The sequence below is a fragment of the Thamnophis sirtalis genome, unplaced genomic scaffold (assembly GCF_051295495.1).
Source record: "Thamnophis sirtalis isolate CommonGarterSnake01/CBP01778 unplaced genomic scaffold, rThaSir2_p1.2 scaffold_13, whole genome shotgun sequence".
NCBI lineage: Eukaryota > Metazoa > Chordata > Lepidosauria > Squamata > Natricidae > Thamnophis > Thamnophis sirtalis.
The window spans coordinates 24,273,785-24,294,433 of NW_028261393.1; the positions used below are offsets into that span (position 1 = coordinate 24,273,785).

At 42.3% G+C, this 20,649-nt stretch overlaps 1 protein-coding gene across 1 annotated transcript in view; it reads left to right on the forward strand.

Moving 5' to 3' along the window:
* Nucleotides 1–20,649, forward strand: part of CSMD2 (CUB and Sushi multiple domains 2) — a 771,224-nt gene that overhangs the window by 70,997 nt on the left and 679,578 nt on the right. The gene's annotated exons all lie outside the window — the stretch shown is intronic.

Consider the following 20,649-nt stretch of genomic DNA (forward strand, 5'->3'; position numbering starts at 1 on the left):
TTAGAAAGCCAGTTGAATCCCCTAACCTTATTCCTCATTTTTGGAAACTTTGCATTAGTACCTTTGAAAGAGGAAGAAATATTTCAACCTTTCAGCATGCCTTTAAAGTGATTAAGTCCTGCCAAATTGGTGTGGACTCTTTAGAAATCACATGAATAAACTTTTCAAGGATGATCTATTTTCAAACTAACCTTTTCGGTCTATCAACGGAGCACTCATTGCTCTTGTAATCAAACCCATCTATCTTGCTGCTGGTTCTTCTTGTATTCCCTCCTTCCACTTTTCTCAACATTATGGATTTCTCAAGGGAAGTTTGCGTCATGTGTCTACAATATAATGGTTTGAGCCCGGTTGTTTATATCTCATGTGAGAACTCAAGATTGATCTTTTTAAAGAGCTGTTTTTTTCTCTCCCTGGTAATCTATGCTATTTTCATGAGTTTTTTCTAACACCAAAGTTAAAAGTGTCAGTAGTCTTTCTATCATGTTTCTTTACAGACCAACTTTTATATCCATAGAGAATTACAGAGAAAACCATGCTAGTACAGGGTTGATCTTAGTACAGAAATGTCACAGTATCTGATTATCTTTTCAAATGTTTTCCCTGCTATCCTATTAAGTGCTAATCTGCTGCTTATTTTTTGTCTGCTAGCTCCTTTACAATTAATATTCAATCCTAAAAGGCAGAAACTATCTATTAGTTAAAGGTTGCATGGTCAATACTAGGAATGATTGTTGTACTTATTGTTTGGTCTTCTTTATATTTAATCTAGCTTCTCCTCCCCCAGTATAAACCTTTACTTTTATTATTAATGTTTTTAGATTATTTGCATTTTAGTTAATGAGAGCTATATTATCAGCATTGCAGAAATTATTGATATTTCTTCTTCCAGTTTTAGAAACATACTCATCTCCTTTTAATCCTGTTTTCCTCAATATATTTGCAACATGCAGTTTAAATAAATAAGGAGAGAATAAAAGTCAACACCCACCTCATGATTCTCTGTGTAGAGATATTAAAGGCTTGTTGCAGTTTCAGAATCAAGCAAATTCTGTAAGAATGGAGATATTCTCCCATCACTGCTTGAGGCAAGAGACAACTGGCTGAATTTCTGTGTGATTCTGTTTTGTACACGAAGTCAGATGTTGACAACTTGTATTGGTCTCTTCTGACTTTGAAGTACAAGGAATATTTCTCAAGTGTTACATTATCCAAAAAGCCATTTGCTCCTTGGTGTAACTTCCAAACAAATCCCATGGCGACTTAGTGCCTCAGTGAGCTCAGCTGGAAGAATCTGGGTTAAAGAAGTAGAAATGATTGTGAAAAGCAGCTCCATTGGTGAGAGAGAGGAATAGAATTCTGATAATAAAAAACACCCATGTCTACTGTTTCTAACAGCTAAGGGCTTCCTTCCTTCGTTCCTTCCTTCATTCCTTTGTCCTTCCTTCTTTCCTTCCTTCATTCTTCCTTTCCTCAATAAAAAGTGACAAATAAAATCTAGGCAATTTGTTGTGGTGTGTGGCCCAAATTGAAGCAATCTCCAGTGATTTAGGGAAGCAGAACAATATTTTAGCTTAACTTAAAGTAAAAACACATTCAAAATGATGCTATTAATTTCTGTTCTTCAAAGGAGGCAAACATTTTAAACACAGATTTCCCAAGTGTTGAGAAGCTAGGAACAATAATATTAGCAGTTTTCTGGAGAAGTGTATTTCAGTATATCACAACAATTGAGCTGGGTTAAGTAAGAATTCCAAAACTGGATGGATGTGGAAAACTAGTTGGTTCTGCCTGCCATAAGTAAAAAGGTGTTCCTGGACAGTTGGTTCCATTTCTTCAAGCTAGCAAGATATTTAACCTAAAAAAAAAAGAATGCCTTCCAAATTCAGAAGAACTCTTTGTCAAGGTTGTTGCCTTTCCAACAGTTTTCTTTGGGGGAAATTCTATTCAAACAGAATTGGTTCTGTGGTGAAGGAGTTACTGAAAATTAAGCCATGTTTTATTATATTGCCTTTATTGTAAGGATAAAGATGCCCAGTTACAATTAATAACTCCCTAATTTGTCAGATTCTCAGGCCATGTAGATTCATTCTATTTTCTTGTTGTCTGACCAACATGGTGTTTTATTCTCTGAATATGGCTAGGTTTTGCATGACAACCTGTAAAATAAATTGTGCCTTGAACATATTGGTTTTATAATAAATTTTATTGTGGTTTTTTTGATCCATTCCTTCAGTAAGAAAACAGACTATTAAAGGAACAGCCCTGCATTTCTAGGGAAAATGGAGCCCAAGATCCACCGTTGGTTTGGAAGATTTCTACTGTACATGTGTTTTAAAATGCAAACTATAACCAAAACAGTTTGTCTTCCTATTAAGTGAAGGATATTGAGTTTCAAATGGAGGGACAAGGTGTATACAGAATTTGTGGGTATTAGCTCCCATTTCATGAATATAAATGGATAATTATTAAGATTTTATCAGAGTAACAAGGAGCCTTTCCCTATACTGCTTGTTTCTTCTTAATCAAAAATTTCAACTTTAATTATCCTGAAAAATATCACTACAAGTTTTTTTTAACAGAAAAAAGAATAAGTAGGGAGTAAAATAGAAATAGTTGTTCAGGAAAAAAAACATTTTGGACATTCTTACATATATCCAAGATTACATCTAGCAAGCAACCATAAAATTGAACAATCAGTCCTTTACACATCATCAATGAACAGACAGATGGAACATCTTCAAAAATTCCAGTAAATTTATATACTTTCTTCTATGATACGGATTTTGAAATGCATGGAAAGTAATATTAATAAACATTATTTAAACTTAAATAAAATGAAATGTACAGCTTAATCCCATTTACTTTTTCAGCTCCATTTAAATTCAGTACATGACTCTTATCCCAAACAAATTGCTCATCCATGTAACATACCCTGTTTCCCTGAAAATAAGACATCCCTGGATAATAAGCCCAATCAGGCTTTTGAGCACATGGATTAAAATAAGCCCTCCCCTGAAAATAAGCCCTCCCTGAAAATATTGCAAGACAACAGCAGCCATTAGGTGACCATGGTTGCTGCCTCCAGTACCTCAAAAATAATAAGACCTCCCTGAAAATAAGGCCATGTGCTTATTTTGGGAGTCAAAAGAAAATAAGATCCTGTCTCATTTGGGGGAAAACATGACAGGTTTATTAGAAAACATCAAAAGATTCACATATGTTTGGAACAAGTCTACCCATTTTTTCAGGATCACAAAATTGTGGACCTGAAATTGGAGAGCAACATGATTTGATTTTGATGGCATGAAATTTCAAATAGGGCATGGGAGCAGTTTGTTTCCTGGAGTTGTTCTGCTCTGAGTCCCCTTAAGTCTCCAGCAGATAAGAAGCCTAAAGGTCAGTTTTGCTGAGAAAGTCCAATTTTAATGGTTGATAGAAAGTTTGTTGATGAACACATTAACAAAGTTGGAAGGCCCTTATAGCTCATCTAGTCCACCCCCCCCCACTCAAGCAGGAGACCCTACACCATTTCTGACAAATGGCAGTCCTATCTCCTCTTGTAAGCTTCCAATGATGAAGCTCCCACAACTTCCAAAGGCAACTGTTCCATTGCTTGATTGTTCTCACTGTTAGAAAGTTCCTCCTTATTTCTAGGTTGAATCTTTCCTTGGTCATTTTCCAACCATTATTTCTTCTCTGGCCTTCGGATGCTTTGGAAAATAGCTTGACCCCCTCCTTTCTGTGGCAGCCTCTCAAGTATTGGAAGATTGCTATCATGTCTCTCCTGGTCCCTTTCTTCACTAGACTAGCCATGCCTGGTTCCCATAACTGTTCTTCATATGTTTTCATCTCCAGTCCCCTAATCATCCTGGTTGGTCTTCTCTGCATTTTTCTAGAGTCTCAACATCTTTTTTTATAGTGTGGTGTGATGTGGTGTGTGGTGCAGTAAGGAAGATTGATTTATATATAATTTTTTGTTAAAATTTATATGCCATCCATCTCACTATCCAAAGTGACTCTGGGCTGATATCAAAGGCTGATTTCAGAAATTCCATGCTAACATCTTCCTTCATTCATATCACATTTCTTGAAAGTCAACATAATGAACATTCAATGACTTGACTTAAAAATAGAGCAGATTCAAAAATTTGCTAGAGAACATTGTCATCTCAAGAGAATGTTTGGGTTTTAATTGTTGTTGTATGCCTGAAACATAAATATTACAATGTTGTTCTGTATCCCAAATATGTTTGGAGATATAAGAAGCTTAACCGTGTAAGAAAAATAGTTTGGAAAGCATAATATCCTCCTTGTGTTTTTTTAAATATTTTTTTATCCTCTGCCTTGTTTCTAGTAACAATTTTTCCACTGCCTTCCCCTTATTGTTATTTTTTCTAAAGCAATTGAAAGTAAAGTAGGATATTTCTTTTCTAGGTCATCAATTATATAAATATATTTTGTGGTACTCCTCTTTTCTCTGCTTTTGAAATGCATTCAATTCATCATCAAACTCCCAGCCTGGAGATGGATAACTGTATACCATTTATCAAAATTTATACCAGTTATTGGCCAAAAGTGGGGAGAGAAAGAATCGTAGGAGAATGTTTTTGGAAGGAAAAAATGGTACAGTAGGGCCATACATAAAACAGTCAAAGACTTGTAGGAGTAATACCATTTCAACAACAATCTATGAACAGTTATTTTTGGCCAAAAACAATTAGGAAATTCAGTATTTGGAAAAATACTGAACCAAAATCTGCCATTTACTAAACTGGAAGAGTCAGCCCCATCTGTTCCCCGCCACCCCAGAAAGTTGTAAATTTGATTTCAAGTTTATCCTGGCACTGTCTTTGAGGTTGCTTTAACATTAAAAGTGGTAGAATTACCAATGATGTCTTGACTTGCTCCAATATATTTGTTCCTCACCCCCCAACCTTGTTGATTGTCCTCTCTTCCTAATCTATTGCCCCTTTGAAGAAACTCCCTCAAGATCCTCTTGAATAAGAGTGTGCAAAGTAATTCAAATCTGAACCATCCTAAATGCAAAATATATCATTTCAAGCTTAAAGTAGTTTTTTTCCAAGAGAAAACAGCTGTTTTGCATTTGAAATAGATTATTTTGGTTATTTTGAAGTGCTTTACGCTCCAAACGAACTGAAATAATTGAAGTGGATGGTATTGGATCCGAAATGATTGTTTTACACTCAGTATAGCTATCTTTTTAATAAACCATCTTGGCTTCAGAACATTTTGCACACTGCTGTTACTGAACCACAGGGAGCCAACAAGGCAGGAAAAGACTGGATTTTAAAAAAAAACATTTATTTATACTCACATCTTGAGTACCTCATAATTAAATGAATGTAAGAATATCACCATCATACATGAGAATATGTCCTCCATTTCTCCCTTGGAAGGCATAATGAAAGATTCTTTTTCATCACATTGAATGAGAACTAATAGAAAAAAATACAAAGTGATTTTTCTGCATGGCACTAAATTGGAATAATCAAATGAGCCAATACTTTACATTCAATACAGTAGAATTAATCCATTGATACAATGCCATACAATGTGTTTACTATTTCTGATTGTCTATGACATGGGTCCTCAAACTACAGCCTGGGGGCCACATGCGGCCCACCAAAGCCATTAATAAGGCCCACACAGGACCACAAGGCTGCCCTGCCCACATTGCCACAGCCATCCTTCGGCCCCAAGAGGTCAAAAACAGGTGAAAATGGCTTGTTTTTGGCCAAAACCCAGGTCATTTTCTCCCATTTTTGCCTGCAGAATGCTTCTGGAGGTGGGGGAGGTGAAGAATGTGGTGTACAGATGTGCCAGGAGGCAAAAAATGGCTCATTTTTCACCTCCCCCACTCCATTAGATGATAGATAGATGATAGATAGATGATAGATAGATAGATAGATAGATAGATAGATAGATAGATAGATAGATAGATAGATAGATAGATAGATGCTTGTTGATTGGAAGCTCCTTGGGGCTGAGAAGAATTGCTGCAAAACTGAGTTTCCTGAAGTGGACCACTAGATTCCTAAACAACTAAAAAAGCAATCTAGGAAAAAGAAAAGTCAACCAAAAGAGCAACATGCAACAAAAGCAAATAAAACACCCTCAGGAGCCAAACAAATTAAAGTTTAATTTGTGTGCATTGTTTAATGAATTATTAAATTGGCCACACCCACCTAGTCACATGATAGGCATGCCCACCCAGTCACATGACCATCTAGCCACACCCACCCAGCTGGTCCAGCCCCCCAACAGTCTGAGGGACTGTGAATTGGCCCCCTGTTTAAAAAGTTTGAGGACTCCTGGTCTATGAAGATTCTCAGTTATCCAGGTCATGGTGGTCCCAAAGGTGCTTGTTCAAGAGGCAACTGGACTTTCTGTTTTTTCTTTGAAGACATTTCGCTTCACATCCAAGAAGCTTCTTCAGCTCTGACAAAAGACAGAGCTGAAGAAGCTTCTTGGATGAGAACCGAAACACCTTCAAAGAAAAACAAGAAAGTCCAGTTGCCTCTTGAAAAAAGCACCTTTTGGACAACCATTTCTAATATATTAAGAAGAAATAGTGTGTGAGTGATTGAATATTCTTTCTATTAAGTCTTAAATAAATCCTATTTCTGGAATCTGTAATAACAACTCTCGGTGAGTCAGATTTCATTCAACATATACAAAAAATATTTTTGCGTTGCCGGGAAGTGAGTGCCCCCCACTCATTTTTCTTCTTGCTCCAAGAGGAATTGTTTTTGGAGAGAGCTGCCTTTGAGTCAGTGTTAATTGATTTCAAAGCAATTAAACACAAAACAGATGATTATAAACGTTTTTAAAATAAAAAGATTTTTCTTATTTAAAAAAAGATCACTGTACCAAACTGTTTTTCTCTCTGCTTACACCTATGATGATCAGAGATGCGCATATACTGGTACTTGGATCTGTACAGGGAAGAGAGAGAGGAAGAGAAGTGGGGAGGAAAAATACTCTGTCGTCTTTATCTTATTTATTTCCAAATAACATGGTGAATCCATAATGATTCTGAATTACAATAAGGAATAGATATACACTCCACCCCGCCCAGGGTTTGGCTGTTTCTTTGTTTTTCACTCTCATGATAATGCTGGCTTGCTTAAATTATTTGGAACTTCGTTGTAGTGCAAGGAATAGTCTGCTGTAAATATATATTGGCTTTTATTGTTTCATACTGCAGGTTGAATTACTGTATATAGCTTTATGTGTTTATGCTGCATAAAAGCTTTCATCATCAGCCTTGCTTTCCCTATCTCTATATTATTGTAAGAGGACACAGTGGCTAAGATGCTGAGCTTGTCGATCGGAAAGGTCGGCAGTTCGGCGGTTCGAATCCCTAGTGCCATAGTGAGTTCCTGTTACTTGTCCCAGCTTCTGCCACTAGGCGTCTGCCAGCAGTTGCATGTAAAAAAAATGCAAGTTTTGGTTGGAAGGTAACAGCATTCTGTGCACCTTCGGCATTTAGTCATGCTGGCCACATGTCCATGGAAAAGTCTGGGAAAGCTCTTTGGCTTTAAAATGGAGATGAACACTGCCCCCTAGAATCAGGAACGGCTAGCACATATGTGCAAGGGGAACTTTTACCTTTATATTATTGTAAAGATCAATAGTTAAAGCGTGATACTCGTCTAATGGATATGAGCTGGAGTCTGTAAATTTTGGCATGACCTCTGCCTTGTCAGTTATATGTTTAGTTTAGTTTAGTTTAGTTTATTGGTCTTATATGCTGCCCACTCCTGAAGGACTCCGGGCGGCAAACAATAAACAGGGGAAGGGGGTAAATAGACAAAACAACAATTTAAAATACACAACATTTATAGTTACCATGGGGCTGGATACTTCGACAGCCCCCCGGCTCTTTCTCTGTGATCTCCTTTTTTACTTACTATCTGATGGCATGCAGGCCCTGCATTCTATATCAGAAGGAGTGATGCATGTTTGCTCCAAGATGGGAACAAAAACCTCTCTTATTTATTTGCTCTTGTGGTTCCTGTTCAGATTAACACCACTAACATCACAGAGAAGATATTCACTAGCATTTTTACAGTAAGATTAGGAGTGAAGTAGCATCTCTTATGCATTATTCAGGGGTGGTCTATTGGCAGTGGCAATTGCTGCAATTTGATGGCAGAATTGAGACCGTGCCAGAAACACACATACTTTGTTAATATATATCCTTCTCAAATCTGTGAACGAATGCTGATGGAATTAGGAGAATCAGCACCTTATGCACTACTGCCATGGTGAAATTGGGTCTCCTTGGAGGATATTTTAGCTGATGACAGACATTTTATTATTGTAAGAGGTTTTTTTTTTATTGAACAGTTGTGTGGTTAATTAACTGAAAGATTATCTCCTAAATTACATAGTTCCTGTACCGATTAATCCTTCTATTAATGATAGAGAACTTGGTTGACAATAATTTCCAGTTAGGGGCCATAAACTTAAAAGTTCATTATGTTTTTTTTTTAAGTCAGATGCTTTTAAATACATTTTTTAAAATGTCACATTTTCTTCCATTGCTTCCTTTATTTTATATCACTTCAAATAAAGAAGAACAAAGGAAGTTCTGAGCAGGTGGCAACCCCTGACTGACATTGTCTGAGCTCATGAGCAAAAATTTGACTTGAATTAGTGAATCAAGATTTAATGCAGGCTGAAAAGTTGGGGGAAACAATCCTGGAGTTTGGCTTAATATATAGTTTTCTTCAGAAATCTCTAAATGGTTCAAATGTAATTCAGTCACATTTGCCATAGGGAAATTCTAGGTTTAACTCTGAATTTCTTTTAGGGTATATTAATTGTCTCTCCATCCATCCAACTATCCACCCATTCCAGAAGGATAGTGAACTATTTCTATGATACCAAAAATTTTGCATGACTGTATCTATGTGGGTATCTTGATTTGAGAACATTGTATTTTTGACTGAATAAAATGATTGGTTTGGATTCAATTCCAAGTCTACTGTAATGAGACAATCTCAATTCATAAAAAAGGAGTAGAGACCACCACCAAATTAGTTTTAGTGTAGTCAGCAACCTCTAAACTATATATTGGTACAACAAGTTTTTGGACTGGATTTCAACTGAGAACATAAGCAGACCAATTTCAGGTAAGATGCCTCTCTTTTTGATTATGTTTTAATTTTTCAACTTTCAGTTGAAAAATATTCTACCAAACCCCGCTTAGTATTTTATATTTTATTGCCTTAGGTGAGCCATAAATCTTGTCTCTGTGCTCAAATTATGGGAGAAATCGAAGAATACTTATACGTATTTACACTCATGCATAAACTCCATGGGAATTCTTAAATGAAGATGCCTGTAATGTGCATGGGCATTACTCTACAAGAATTCCATTTGAAACAGATGTGTGACAAGGGTGTATTCCCACCCTTCCTTTTAGGTTGCTTATCAATCTTTTTGTTGCCAAATGGAATAATCCAAAATTGGGAAATCATCTCTAATCTCCTTCATCCTGATAATGCTATACTGTTTTCACAAGGATTGATCTGCTTCCTAAGCTTACTGAGTTCTAAAAAAAAGAGAGCTCACAATGGAAAGATTTTTGGGGAAAAAAAGCCATCCTCCAAAACCAAGATTATGTTGTTGTTGTTGTTGTTGTTGTTGTTGTTGTTGTTGTTGTTGTTGTTGTTGTTAGTTGTGAAGTCATGTCCAACCCATCAAGACCCCCTGGACAACGTTCCTCCAGACCTTCCTGTCCTCTACCATCCTCTAGAGGCCATTTAAGCTCACGTCTACTGCTTTGGTGACTCCATTCAGCCACCTCATTCTCTGTAATCCCCTTCTTCTTTTGCCCTCAATGTTTCTCACCATTAGGCTCTTCTCCAGGGAGTCTATCCTTATTATTAGATGGCCAAAATATTTGAGTTTCCTCTTCAGGATCTGGCCTTCTAAAGAGCAGTCAGAGTTGATCTCCTCTAGGACTGACCAGTTTGATTGCCTTGCAGTCCAAGGGACTCACAGGAGTCTTCTCCAGCACCACAGATCAAACTCCTCAATTCTTTGGCGCTCAGCCTTTCATATGGTCCAACTTGCACAGCCATACATTGCAACTGGGAAAACCATAGCCTTGACTTTTGTTGGCAGGGTGAAAAAAATCCTCCTCCAAAACCAAGATTATGGTGCTTGCTAATTGTCCTAAGTTATATGTATGGCAGTTAAACAAGCACCTAATAACAGTAAGTTAAGGTATTCAAGTATTTAGTCAGTGTTTTCCATGTCCTTAGTAAAATCCCATGCTGTCATCCTCCCAGGTAAACCAGACAGGAAATATGATTATCAGAGCTAATTCTACTTTATGATAAGGCTGCATTAAAAGATCTTGTAGGTCTGAAGATACAGATTTCCATTTTTACTCATCCAATCAATGAAGGCATTTCCTTCTTATATTTGTTTCACTGACAGTTAAGCAATTGTGGACTCCTTTTTCTAAAGAGGAATTTACCATGACATGTCTGATTGTTTTCTAAGCAGCATCTTCTCCCCTCATCCCCATGGTAATTCTCACTTTTCCTTAGATATGCCAACTACATTATCATCCAGATGGGCTATGAATGCACATTAGCCAATCTTAAGCTACATGTTATTGACTTGGAGATAGAAACAGACCCCAGAAAGGTATTTTGGAACCACTCTGCTCATTTCCAACTTGCTAGGTCCTTTACCTAGATAATAGTCCCCAAATCCAGAGTGGTTTTTCTCTTCCAATGAACCATTTCCCAACAGCTGTTACTGAGAGGAAATACTGGAATATTCCATTTGAGTATGGAGTCCCCTTTGCAGTGGGGCAACTATCTCATGTTGCATTGTACTACTTGTTCTATGCTGATAGTCACTAGGAGTTGTTAAATAGTCCTTGACATAAAACCATTCATTTAATGACCATTTGGAGGGAGGGGGAGAGGGAGATGGACAACTGAAGGACTGAGTTGGGACTTTTTATAAGTAAGGAAGAGGTCATTATGGAAGGACACCCTGCCAAAAAAGTGATTATAGTCAAGGCTAGGTTTTTTTCCAGTTGCAATGTATGGCTGTGAAGGATGGACCATAAGAAAGGCTGAGCGCCAAAGAATGGAGGTTTTTGACTGTGGTCTTGGACAAGATTCCTGTGAATCCCTTGGACTACAAGGCAATCAAACTGGTCAGTCCTAGGGGAGATCAACCCTGACTGCTCTTTAGAAGGCCAGATCCTGAAGATGACACTCAAATATTTTGGCCACATAATGAGAAAGAAGGAGTCCCTGGAGAAGAGCCTCATGCTGGGAACGATTGAGGGTAAAAGAAGAAGGGGATGACAGAGAATGAGGTGACTGGATGGAGTCACTGAAGCAGTCAGCATGAGCTTAAATGGACTCCAGAGGATGGTAGAGGACAGAAAGGCCTGGAGGAAGGTTGTCCATGGAGTCACAATGGGTCGGACACAACTTCACAACTAACAAAAACAACCATTAAGTAGAATGTTTCCATTCAGTCAGTCTTCTGTATCCTAATTTTGTGGACCTGAATAAATATACCCTGCTGGTTGTCAACTGGCAGTCTTAATGACTGCTATAATTTGTATGAGATACAATCTCTTCTCTCAGTCCCCACCCATTATGAAATACAGTTTGTCTTCATCTGTTTCTGTTTCCTGTCTCAATAATTTTGTCTCCCACATGCCAATTTTCTTAATCAGTCAATGGCAACAACCTCTCATTCTGAACTCTCATAAATTGCCCAGAGGTCTGTAAAAATATATTGAGAAATGGAGTCAAACGAGTAAAAGATATGTTTAGCTTCATCATTTTTTGTTCTTTTAAAAAGGATCATCTTATCATTGACCCCAAATACTTGGAGCTAGCTAGTTTTACAAATGGTTGCTTCCATATTTTGCAGAAATGATATGAAGATTATATGAGCAGGATTCAGGCCAATTTTTAAACATCTCTTTACTGGCCAAAAAAAAAAATGAAACGCAGAGAGATACAGAAAGAGAGAGATAGAGATTTGATGATCACTTTAACCTTCCATTAGCATGACTAATGAGCAGAGAGAATGAGCAGAAACTGACGGATAAAAAATTACTGTTGAAATGCAAAATTACTGCAAAATTATATGTATTTTCAAGAGTAACAAGAAAAGAGAATTGTAATATATCCTGATATGTTTCCATGGATTTCATGAGCCTTAACAGATGCAGCTTAAAATTCTTGCACAAAATCAATGTTGGTTTAGAGCTAACTTGAGTTTATAGACATTTGGAATGAAAAGGTTTTTTTTTTAATAGTGCTATATTTCTGGGCTCTTTGTAGGGTCCAGTTCAGTGATGATGCTACCTATCTTGGTAATGAAATGTCTGCAAGAAAACAACCAAATTAAGAGAGCACCAAAGACGCCACAGTTCAACCCTACACTATAAATATTCTCCTGTATTGCTATTTTCATCTGTCTTAAGCCCTTAGGACAGTGGTGGCAAACCTTTTTGGCATTGAGTGCCCAAATCGGAACATGTGCATGCATGTGCACATGCTGGAGCACCAGAAACCCGAAGACCAGCTGGCCATCAGACACATGTCTTTTTTTGGCCATTTTTCAGGCTGTTTTCAGGCTGTTTTCCAGACGTTTTCTGGCGCCCATGAAGACCAGCTGGCTTGTGCACACGGGCATCCAGAAACCAGAAGAGCTGATGGCAGTGGTGCATGTGCCCACAGAGAAGGCTCTGCATTCCACCTCTGGCACATGTGCCATAGGTTCACCATCACAGCCTCAGGAGGACTATCATATTTTTCAGAGTATAATGAGACACCTTTTTCCCAAAACGAGGGTGGAAATCTGGGTGCATCTTATACACTGAATACAGCATTTGTAGCCTCCAGAAACCCCACCCCCTTCACAAAAATGGACGTGCCAAGGGTTTGGGAGGCCTACAAAGTGCTCCTGAGGCTGGAGAAGCCAAAAATGAGCAAAAAATGGGTCATTTTTTGCTAGTTTTTGCCCCCCTCCAGACCCCAGGAGCACTCTACAAGCCTCCTAATGGCTATGCATGCCCTTCTTGGGGGCAAAAAATGGTCCCATTTTCATGAAAATAGGTCACTTTTTGCTCATTTCCCCCCCCCCCCAGCCCCCAGGAGCTCTCTATAAGCCTCCTGAAGGCTATGCCTGCCCTTTTTTGGCAAAAATGGGCTCATTTTTGCAAAAAACAGGCCTGCTTGTTTTTGCCCCCCCCCCAGCCCTCAGGAGCACCTTGCAGGCCTCTCAAACTTTCTGCATGCCCTGTTTTTCACAAAAAATGAGATGTGCAGAGGGTTTGGGAAGTCTTCAGAGTGCAAACTCTTTTTTTTAAAAAATTACCTCTTCAAAATCTTGGTGCATCTTATACTCCAAAAATATGGTATTTGAAGAAAACTGTCCACAGAATTCTCTAAAGCCAACCTGTTGATCAGTGATGTGTTAGGCTGTGGTAGATTTTCCACAGGACTTTTACGATTAGTTGTTAAAAATTAATGGACACAGTCAAATATGGCAGTATGGCTAAAGATTTAACAGTTGTACAAGCCTGCAATTATAAACAATAATGTTGAAAGGATCATGAATCCCTTTTACTTCAATTGCTTATGGTTTGTTTGGCAAAATCTTTCTCTCAATAGTCTGAATACTATCTTCTCATTGATACACATGGATTTCTTTTAAAAAAAAATCATTGATTAGATAAAAGTCAAGAATAATGTTCTCAGCTAAATGCCTAACCAAGCTTCAGCTGATTCCTTTCCTTCTTTTGGACACTATTTTTTAGAACAGTTGTATTCTCTGCAAACCTATGAGCAGGTCAACTAGGATCTATGCTTTCCAGTCGATTGGTTCAGTGGTACTGTTGAGTTACTAATATTTGAACTATACTATACATATAACACCGTGATGGCAAACCTATGGCACGTGTACCCAAAGTGGCACGCAAAGCCATATCACCCAGCATGCACAGTCTTGCCTGTTTGTCTTCTGGGTTTCTGGCGAGCATGTATGCGTGATGATTAGCTGTTCTTTGCACATACGGCAATGCTGAAAACCATGTGTACCAGCCAGCTGATTGTTGGGTGTGCATGGGCACCAGAACCCAGAGGTTCGGCTTTTCCAGAGCACGATCCCTTTACATGCGTGGCAGTGGCAAACACCAGTCTGTGCATGCATACCGGCCAGCTAATCGTTGAGTGCGCATACGGGCTTGAATCCAGAAGTCTTGCTTTTCCAGAGTGTGGCCCTGATGAGCACGCACATGCAATGTTTCTGTGCAGCCATCACTGACATAACACATAGCTCTTTCTGTCTGGAAGCTGGATCTTCCAAGTTGAATAGTATATAAAAACAGATGCACTTTCAGTTGAATCCTCAGGATGCTTAGGTTTTTTGTGTAAATGATCAGTAATGAATCCTTCTTGCAGAAATGGCCAAATGGTGAGGCTGGGGGAAATTATCCATGTTCCCATGAGAGGCCTAACAGATGATACTCCATGAAATACAATCCAATTTGTACTGAGTGGCATCTAATAATCCTTTAAAATATTGTTTGGGGCTGGGGAGCAGAGAGGTAACAAGCCATCCTGACTTCTTCCAAGTATGTAGTTCAGTCTTGAGGTCCCCCCCCCCCTGTGATGACAGTTCAGTCTGAATTATCTTTTGATAGGAATAGAATAACGGAAGGGATCTTGGAGGTCTTCTAGTCCAACCCCCTGTTTAGGCAGGAAACTATATACCATTTCAGACAAATGGCTATCCAATCTCTTCTTAAAAACTTCCAGGGTTGGAACATTTACAACTCCTGGAGGCAAGTTGTTCCACTGATTAATTATTCTAACTGTCAGGAAATTTCTCCTTAGTTCTAGGTTACTAGGAAGCAAGAAAAAATTCCTTTCTGAAATTCTGCTAGTGTTGCCCTCTTAATATACTGGCCTGAAAATTTCCAGGAATTTTCTAGAAGTTCTGGATGGTTTGCAGTCCCAACAAAATTAAAAAAGCACTTGGTTGGGAAAGGCTGAAATACTGATTTTTGTTTTGTTTTGTTAGCAACCTCTAATGTTCTTGAGGAGTACTAGGGAATGGTGAATACAGTAGATAAATCTATTGATTTGTCTATTTATTTATTTTACATGATTTGTATGCCACTCCAGTCATAACATTCTGGGCAATTTGCCTGGGCTGAAACAACCATAAAAGCTCAAAACCACTAAAAAATAAATGATAGATTAACTCAGCCAGTAATACATCGTGCCAGAATCCCTAATTCTGAGGAAAGAGGAGTTTTCCCCTCCCCTTTCCTTCCTGAATGTTAAAAGGAGGGGTCATCTTTACATTAGGGAACCAGAAGGATAGACATCAGGAAGGAAAGTTGCTCCTTTAGTTTTACAGCATATTTTATAGAACATGCCTCAGAAGTGTAGACTGGGTAGATTGCATTTGAATGGATAGGATGCCTTTCTTATAGCCCTGGATTGGCTGTGCATCAAGGAACAGGGAGGACTGAGTGCTTAGCAACACAGGAATTTGCCCAATGTAACCCTGCCAAGCCATGACATACCCTACTTCTTGAGATATGCATCGGGCACGGAGTTATACAAAAAACCAATATAACAGAAGTTAGATCACTGGTAGAAGCAAATAAGGGGTGGATTTCTGTCAGTCTTACTACCGGTTTGCAACCCGCCTGCGCACAAGCTGCGGGCTGAGTGTGTGTGTGCTGTTCAGTGTAAATTGTTCTTCGTGCATGGACAAAAGAGTTTACAGTGAACTGTGCATGCATAGGGTGACCAGACGTCCCGCATCTGGCAGGACACGCACGATTTTTCATCATTTTTCCCGCGTCCCGCCCGCTTCTCAAAAAACCCCGCTTTATTTTGGCGCTCGCTGGCTCCCCCGCCCATCATCAGCTGCCGCTAGCTCGCTCGTTCCATTCCCCAATCCATTCTATCTACACTAAAAATCTAAGCCAGCCCAGCCTGCTGCTCACTGATTGGCTGGAGTCCGCTTAAGCACACCGCGCGAGGCGTGCTTAAAATTTTCCATCCCAGCCAGCTCACTGATTGGCTGGAGTCCGCTTAAGCACGCCGCACGAGTCATGACTCTCACGAGTCTCCATTTCATTTCGCCTTCGCCGTTTGTTTTTGCTGCACTGCCCTGGTGAGTAACTCCGGTGCCGGTGGGAATCGGGAGGCTTCGCCGCTTCGGGTGGGCGGTGGCGGCCTTTAGCAAGGGAAGGGAAGGCCTTCCCTTGCGAGCTACTCATGAGAGGAACTGGGGGGGGGAACCGGGCAACCTGAGAGAGGGGAAGAAGATCGTCCCTCCCCGCAACTCCCTGGATTTTGGAAGCAAGCGAAGCATCCCCAAAGCGAAGGACGGGCAGGAAGCGCTTGACCAGCATGTGAGAAGCCAGGCTGGAAGTGGCTGCGGAAGGGAAAAGAGGCAGCCACGTGTATCGGTTCTCCTTGCAGTAGATAAGGGAGGTTCGTAGCAAGGGTCCGCCGGCAGGTAGGCTTGGGAGGGGCGAAGGCCTCAGGTCGGGGGAGCGAGAATGGGCGGGGAGGAAACGGAGCCGAGCCCAGGGAAAGCAGCGAGACTAGCCGCGAGGAAGCCACGGTGCCTGCCCTCCAGCTCAATGGATACCTGGCTGGTAAACTCATGGTACGGGCGAGGGTTGGCCGGCTGGGGGGGGGTGGATGCTGCTGAGGCCTCCAGCCTTACAATCCTGGGCAGGGAAGGCGAACTGCGGAAGACCGTTGCACCGGGAGGCCTCCGCCCCGGGGATCCCCTACTCCACCCATTCGGATTACCCCCAAACCCAAAGGAGCCTGGGCACAGGGGTGCAGGCCAGGGAAGACGGGGTTTGGCGGCTCGGAGGAGGAAGGGGCGATCTCCCCCTCCATTCGTCTGTCCCACTGAAGAGCTCCTCCCAGGGGAGGGGGAGGCAGCAAGTGCGCTGATCCTTGTTTGCAAGGGAAGCACCGCCGCCCACCCAAAGCCTCCCGATTCCCACCGCCGGAGTTACTCACTCACGTGAAGCTGCCCGCCCTTCCCTTTTTCTTTAAACGAGCTTCAGTTTCCAAGGGGGGAAAAAAGCTTTATGTGCCAGGATTATTGAGTTCCTCGTCAATTGAGATCCACCCACGATCAGGGGCAACTGAGGCACCTGCAAAGGCGTCACATCGCCACCACCCATGTTCACGAGGCACCAGGCATCGCAGGGCACAGAGGAACCCAGCAGACAGACGGGAGACCGGGGGGGGGGGGAAGGAAGAGATCCCGTCCAGGGTAAAAAGAGGGAAAAGCGGAGAGCCTACCCTGGACGGGATCTCTTCTTTTCCCGGTGCTTTCCCCGGGCTCAGCCATCTCTGTTTCCTCCCTGCCTACCTGCTGGCGGACCCTTGCTACAAACCTCTCTTATCTACCGCAAGGAGAACTGATACCTGTGGCAGCCTCTTTTCCCTTCCGCAGCCACTTCCAGCCTGCCTTCTCACATACTGGCCAAGCGGTTCCTGCCCGTCCTTCGCTTTGGGGATGCTTCGCTTGCTCTCTTAGGCGCGCTTTGCATTTAGCCCTCATTTCTCATCTCTGCCTCCCCGGCTCAGCTGCGCCCTCGCTTCCTCCACCCACCAACGATCATCCCAGAGGCTCCAAGCAGAGACTTAAGGAAGACCGCATTTCAGTTAGCGAACCTCGGAGTCACCAAAAACTCGATGCCGGCTTCCCCGCTGCGACTGGCGGGGACGGCCATGAAAGCTCGGGCTCCGCTCCTCCGTCTGGGGCTGCGATGGAATACGGAGGAGGCCCAATCTATGAGATCGAATTGGTCGCAGGGAGGTAATTGGCAGAAGGCGGTCTCTCAAGTACCCAGATCCACTACCATGCAGGGCTTTATGGGTGACTAATAGCACCTTGAAGCGCATCCGGAGATCGACAGGTAGCCAGCGCAGCTCGCGGAGGATAGGTGTTATGTGGGTGAACCGAGGTGCACCCACAATCGCTCGCGCGGCCGCGTTCTGTACTAGCTGAAGTCGCCGGATGCTCTTCAAGGGCAGCCCCATGTAGAGCACATTGCAGTATTCCAGCCTAGAGGTCACAAGGGCCCGAGTGACTGTTGTGAGAGCCTCCCGATTCAGGTAGGGTCGCAACTGGCGCACCAGGCGAACCTGGGCGAATGCCCCCCTGGTCACAGCCGTCAGATGGTGGTCAAACGATAGCTGTGAATCCAGGAGGACTCCCAAGTTGCGAACCCTCTCTGAGGGGTATAGAATTTGACCCCCCAGCCTGAGTGATGGAATATTGATCGAATCTTTGGGAGGGAAGCACAACAGCCACTCGGTCTTTTCTGGGTTGAGCACAAGCTTGTTTACCCTCATCCAGTCCATAACGGCCTCAAGGCCTCGGTTCATCACGTCTGCCGCTTCATTGAGTTGGCACGGGGCGGACAGATACAACTGGGTATCGTCCGCATATTGATGGTATCTGATCCCGTGCCTGCGGATGATCTCTCCCAGCAGTTTCATGTAGATGTTGAATAGTAGGGGGGATAAGACCGAGCCCTGAGGCACCCCATATGTTAGGGGCCTAGGGGACGATCTCTGCCCCCCCACTAACACCGACTGCGACCTGTCCGAGAGGTAGGAGGAGAACCACCGCAACACGGTGCCTCCCACTCCCACCTCCCGCAGTCGTCGCAGAAGGATACCATGGTCGATGGTATCGAAAGCCGCTGAGAGGTCAAGGAGGACCAGGATGGAGGAATGTCCTCCATCTCTGGCTCTCCAGAGATCATCAGTCAATGCGACCAAAGCGGTTTCTGTGCTGTAACCGGGTCTGAAGCCTGACTGGAAGGGGTCGAGATAGTTTGCTTCCTCCAAGGACCGTTGGAGCTGGAAGGCCACCACCTTCTCAACAACCTTCCCAAGGAAGGGAAGGTTGGAGACTGGGCGATAGTTATTAAGAACAGCTGGATCCAGAGATGGCTTCTTTAGGAGGGGTCTCACCACCGCCGCTTTCAGTGCGGCGGGGAAGTTCCCCTCCCGAAGAGAGGCGGTAACAACCGCCTGGATCCAGCCTCGTGTCACCTCACTGCTGTTAGTAACCAGCCATGAGGGACACGGGTCCAGTATGCAGGTGGAGGCACTTACAGCCCTCATGGCCTTGTCCACATCCCCGGGGGTAACATCCTGAAACTCAACCCAGAGATGTTCTACTTGATCCTCCTGTGCCTCGGCTGGAACTGCGGGGATGGAGTCCAAGTCCGACCGAAACCAAGCAATTTTGTCCGCTAAGAATTGGGCATAGTCCTCAGCTCTGCCCTGCAAGGGTTCCCCCGCTTCCCTTTTATTCAATAGGGAGCGGGTTATCTTAAACAGGGCGGCTGGGCGGGACTCAGCGGACGCAACCAAGGTGGCTATGTGAGATCTTTTCGCTGCCCTAAGTGCCCTGGTGTATTCCTTGGTGCAGGTGGTTACCATTGCTCGGTTCGATTCGGACTTATCGGACCTCCATCGGTGCCCTCCGGCGCTTCATCTCCCGGAGTTCCTCGGTGAACCAAGGAGGTCTCCGGGATCCGCCGCCTCAGAGGGGCCGTAGTGGCGCAATCCGGTCGAGGGCCTCCGATGCTGCCGAGTGCCAAGCAGCAACCAGAGTCTCTACCGGACTGTGGGCGAAAGTATCAGGAATGACCCCAAGTTCCGTCTGGAACCTTAACGGTTCCATAAGTCGCCTGGGGCGGAACCACCTGGTCGGTTCCTCCTCCCTACAGTGGGGGTTTGGTCTCCGGAAGTCGAGCCTCAGTAGGCAGTGGTCTGACCACGACAGGGGTATGATGTCGTTACCCCTCAGACCAAGATCACAAATCCACTGCTCCGAGAGGAATACGAGGTCGATACTTATTAGAATAGAATATTCTAGAATACTTCTAGAATACTTATTCTATTATTATTATTATTATTATTATTATTATTATTATTATTATTATTATTATTATTATACAATTGTATCACAGCGGCCAGTTGTTTCGCCGGATTTGGCATTGGTTACTAGTCGGGCCCCACCCAGGGGCCTAGGACGTCGTAACGTATTTTCGTAATATGCGTGCAGATCCAAGCAGTGCGGCTTTTTGCATTTGACTGATGGTGATTTTGTCAATTTTTAACTGTTTTAAATGTAATTCCAGTGCTTTTGGAATAGCACCCAGTGTGCCAATTACCACTGGAATTACCACTGCTGGTTTGTGCCATAGTCGTTGAATTTCGATTTTTAAGTCCTGGTATCTTGCGTTTATTTCAAGTTCCTTCTCGGCGACCCTGCTATCACCTGGTATTGCGATGTCTATGATTGTGACCTTATTTTTCTTAACCAGTGTGATGTCTGGTGTATTATGCGCCAGTATTTTGTCGGTTTGTATACGGAAATCCCACAAGATCTTGACCATCTGATTTTCGGTGACTTTTTCAGGCTGATGTTCCCACCAGTTTGTTGCTGTTTTAATATTATAATTTTTGCACAAATTCCAATGGATCATTTGTGCTACTGAATTGTGCCGCAATTTATAATCAGTCTGCGCAATTTTTTTACAGCAGC